This window comes from Schistocerca americana, chromosome 7 (genome assembly GCF_021461395.2).
Source record: "Schistocerca americana isolate TAMUIC-IGC-003095 chromosome 7, iqSchAmer2.1, whole genome shotgun sequence".
Classification (NCBI taxonomy): Eukaryota; Metazoa; Arthropoda; class Insecta; order Orthoptera; family Acrididae; genus Schistocerca; species Schistocerca americana.
In genome coordinates, this window is record NC_060125.1 from 593,659,951 (window position 1) to 593,664,799 (window position 4,849).

The 4,849-nt window shown below is 43.1% G+C and overlaps 1 non-coding gene across 1 annotated transcript; it reads left to right on the forward strand.

Annotated features, from left to right (window-relative positions):
• Positions 1 to 4,553: 4,553 nt before the first annotated feature.
• Positions 4,554 to 4,628, forward strand: Trnas-cga. The gene has a single exon. It is a non-coding gene; the product is annotated as a tRNA-Ser (tRNA).
• Positions 4,629 to 4,849: the final 221 nt, after the last annotated feature.

The following is a 4,849-nucleotide window of genomic DNA, read 5'->3' on the forward strand; positions in this document are numbered from 1 at the left end:
CGTTACAATGACTCTGTATAGCAAGCTGTCTCATGCAGAAATATTTAGATACACATAAGATTTTGAGAACTTGCATAAATTAAGGAAATTAATATGTCACGTACAAATCTTTTCAGCATATTAACGTAGTACCAATATGTATATACTGACTGGCAGTTTACTCAGACACACTTGCAAATTTATCTCGCATTTGTCTCCTAAGGACATGACCGTAAAATCGCAGAAATTGTCTCTACAATACAAGATTTTACAATATGGTGTCTCGATATTTTTCAACATGTAAAGTGTTTCATATGAATACGAGGTTTAGTTATACATTTGCTGTACATATTATGAAAAGTAACTGGTCCTCCTTTCACATACGTCGCTTTACTTCCGAAGCAACGACAATACAGCACCATACCTGTTACTAAAACTGAGACGTGCAGAAACGTATATAAAACAAGGTGAATACTTGTAATATTCAAGTTTCGCTATTACTGCAAACTGTAAACAAACAGCACCGTCCCAAAATCTCGTGACTAACACGGTTTGATGTTGAGAACATGCGTAATAAGCTATGCTCAGTCCGTAGCTATACATAATATGTTGACTCTGAGTGATGACTTCCAACAGTTACCATAGTTAAGTTTTATAAAGCAGATTAACTTAACCTTCCCAATTGTAGCATGCCATGAAGGACAATCTAGTATAGAAAATAATGAGAAGCCAGGATAAAACAACAACGATATTATGGTAAAAAGAATTGAAAGGTGCTCACCATATAGAGGAGAAGATGAGTTGCAAACAGGCACGATGAAAAGACTGCTGTACATTTAAGTTTTGGCTAAAAGACCTTCTGAAAGGGAAAACACACACACATTCACACAAGCACAACTCATATGCCCATGACCAATATCTTTGCCCGGCCACAGGGGCCAGAGACGGTGATAATGTCTGTGTGTGAGAGAGAGTTTTGCTTGTGTGAATGCGTATGTGTTTTCTACTTTGGAAGAAGAACTTTTGGCCGAAAGCTTAAACGTATACCAGTCTTTTCATTGCGCCTGTCTGCGACTCAACATCTCCTCTATATGGTGAATAGGAATCTATCCTTTTCATAATTTTATTACATGAAACATATTTTTCAAAATAATTATTTGAAAATCATGATTTTTATATGCATGTACGATAATTGCTGTAATTTTATGTTGTTTCGTACATACCCACTGTTCATCTGTCGAATTATGTTAATCAGTACATGTCAGAAGTGCTTTAAGAAATATGTGTGTAACTATCAGGTACTCATTTCAAGAAACGTATTTCATATTTTTAAGAGGATCCAACTGGGTTTGTGACCCTGTGTGTCCACAAGAGTAAACTGGTGTGGATTTCAACGGTTGTTTTCTTGGTCACCATTATTGTACTCGTTACTAACATAAGTGCTTATATTGAGCCCTGCGCGGCTCGTGTTCATGTCGTTTATTGTTCGTTATCTTCTCCTTATGGTACTGCCGCCTCGTTTTCTTATTTGATTTACTGGTTTCACTAAGTTCCTGTTTTACCTGCCCGTGAGTGGCAGCAGCAGCGCTTATCGATAAATGCACTGTCGTATTATCTTTGAAGCGACCGCTAGTATTTCCGGCTCATGGTGTGTCGGGAGTTCAGTTGGGGCGGAGCGCCAGTGAGGTGCGGACAGTCAGTACTCGCCGATCACTGGCGACACGCAGATACTGTCCGACGGAAGGAGACTGGAGCGGGAAAGAGCGTTGGTTGGTCGTTCGGTCGGTCGTCTCATCTTTTGACCATTTCTGGGCCTCGTCAGTTGGTCATCTTGCCGGACGTGGGTCGGTTCCATCCTTGTGCAGAGATGTCTGGTGGCCAATGGGCAAGTGTTCCCTGTGCATGGTTGGGTCCGAGCCAGTGTGCCCGGGTCTCCGAGTTCCGAACGGACATCAAGGGAGTCGGGATGGAGCTGCAGCGAGCTCCGGACAGACTGTTGCCGACAGACATAACTTGAGTGGGGACGACATCGGTTGGTTGTTCGGTCGGTCGCCTCATCGGACGACGTGTATTTGGTCGCCGACCGCTTATGGAAGCTCCTTGTGTGTCAACTTGAGAGTTCTCCTTACTGTTCCACAGTGATTGGTTTTAGGATTATCGGAGTTCTTGGTGTAAGTGTTTACGTGGAACTGTGTGTAGCTTCTGTGACTTCCACTTAGCAGTTATGAATGCTGTCTGCTTACTGGAGTAGGCAGTCGGTCGGCTGGGACAGAGCAACGAGTGTGTGTTTCCTCGCCATGTTGATGCTGTCCGGCATGGCGTGTAGTTCGTCAGCCTTTGGTGTTTGTTTATATTTTTGAGTGGGTATTGTGCCTTAGCTGTATTTACACGCCAATTGTCAAGACATAGTGCTGCTGATAACTTCGTCCTCCCTGATATTTTCGGTTGTGATGCCGTTGGTCGAGTGGAAGGGGATAGATTAGGTTGTTGGTCGGTCCTTCAGCCGTTGTTTGGAATTGTCATTTTCTTTTGTCTCAAGTACTGGGAGAGACTTTCAACCGTGTATTTATTTAGTTTGTTTTGGTGTTCAGTATATGGCCTTCAGCCGAACCTTATGTGAAATATTTTAAGATTGGGCCATCAGCCACGTTTTATTTAAAATTCTTGTTTACTCTGCTTTTAGGCCTTTTGTTTTAAATTCTGTGGCGTTCTGTAAATTCCTGTCTGTAAGGTTTCTCTTTAATTATCTTGAAATTTTAAAACAGCCTTCAGCCTTAGTGTGTAAATGCTTATCTTAAGGTTGTCTTTAATTGTTTTGAATAATTGTTTGGGCCTTCATGTGTCAAGATATTTCAAGTTTTCTTAAGATGGTTTTCCGTTGTACTGTGTAAATGCTTGTCTTTAAAGGTTCCCTTTTATTATAATGAAATATTATTGGGCTTTCAGCTGAAGAATTAATTTAAATTTTCCTTGCCTTTTAAGAATTTCCTTTGCTGATCAGAAATATTATTTAGGCCTTTAGCCGAGAAGATATTTTAATTTTATTTAAGTAAGTCCTTCAGCCGTTTGTCTAAATTCTTGTGCCTTAAAAGGAATTATCTAAGGATATTTTAATTTTACTTAATTAAGGCCTCAGCCATTTCTCTAAATCCTTGTGTTTTAAAAGAGATTATTTAAACTTTATTATTGAGAAGTTACTTGGGCCCACAGCCATGACCTGATCCTTGTTGTTTTAAAGAGATAACTGTGCATTGGTTTTCAAGGAATAAAGTTGTGTGTTCTTGTGTAACTAACAGTAATTGATCTTGGCCCATTTCCACATCCTGATCCCCTCTGTCCTGCGAAAGCAGATTTCATATATAATCGTTTTTCGTGTCCCCATATTAGCTACACGCGGGTGCTTCATCAACCTAGTATCCTGACTACAAGATCCAATTCGTCCATTACAAACTATCACGGCACTCATCGATGGTATCTCCTTCTGTCCTATAATATGTAGAACCGACAGTTGTCACTCTGATGATTAACATGTAGGGAGAAAGTTGAAAAATGTATACCTAACCCGGTATTCGTGGAAAGAGGGCGATGTCCACGATAGGTCGAAAAGTCGCTATAGTTAATAGGTATATAAAACATTCTCGGACTTCTCGCCTCGTCATTTCAGAGTAAAACCTCGAGCTTTCGACGATATCCACCATCGTCGTCGTCAGGAGCAAGTGACTCTCAAAATCGCGCTGCGGTGGCCTTATATAGCCCAAAGACGGCTTCTGATTGGTCGGTAGTTACGTCATACTGTCGCAGATGGTGTCAACGTACGCGCTGGTGGCGCCATCGCTCTCGCCGTACTGCAAACATAACGACGAATAACTGTGGCTCTTCTCTGCATCGAGAGTTCGCTTCCATTCACCGCTAAGATTATGTCAGCCATCACGGTTAAAGGTTCCCTCACACATTCTCACCGACCGAGGTGGCACAGTGGTTAGCACACTGGACTCGCATTCGGGAGGACGACGGTTCAATCCCGCCTCCGGCCATCCTGATTTAGGTTTTCTGTGATTTCCCTAGATCACTCCAGGCAAATGCCGGGATGGTTCCTTTGAAAGGGCACGGCCGATTTCCTTCCCCATCCTTCCCTAATCCGAGTTTGTGCTCCGACTCTAATGACCTCGTCGTCGACGGCACGTTAAACACCAATATCCTCCTCCTCCCTCACACAGCGTCTTCAATTATAGAGTCAAACTTTTGTTTCGTCAAACAGTATTTTATGTTTAAGACGAAACTTCCTGGCAGATTATAACTGTGGGCCGGACCGAGACTCAAACTCGGGACCTTTACCTTTCGTGGGCAAGTGCTCTACCAACTGAGCTACCCAAGCACGACTCACGCCCCGTCTTCACAGCTTTGCTTCCGCCAGTACCTCGTCTCCTACTTTGCAAACTTCACAGAAGCTCTCCTGGGAACCTTTCTTTCAGGAGTGCTTGTTCTGCAAGGTACGCAGGAGAAATTCTGTGAAGTTTGGAAAGTAGGAAACGAGGTACTGGCGGAAGTAAAGCTGTGAGGACGGGCGTGGGTCGTGCTTGGGTAGCTCAGTTGGTAGAGCATTTGCCCGCGAAAGGCAAAGGTCCCGAGTTCGAATCTCGGTCCGGCACACAGTTTTAATCTCCCATGAAGTTTCATATCAGCGCACACTCCGCTGCAGAGTGGAAATCTCATTCTAGTATTTTATGTTTGTTTGTGAAGCTGTGCTCAGCAACTGCGGATTTCTCCAGCTCGCGATTTTTGATACTCGTATGCCGTTGACGCTCCACACAGCTGTGGAAACAGTGCGCAGGGACTGGCCGATGTATTTCCTCCCGCATTCACATGGGAT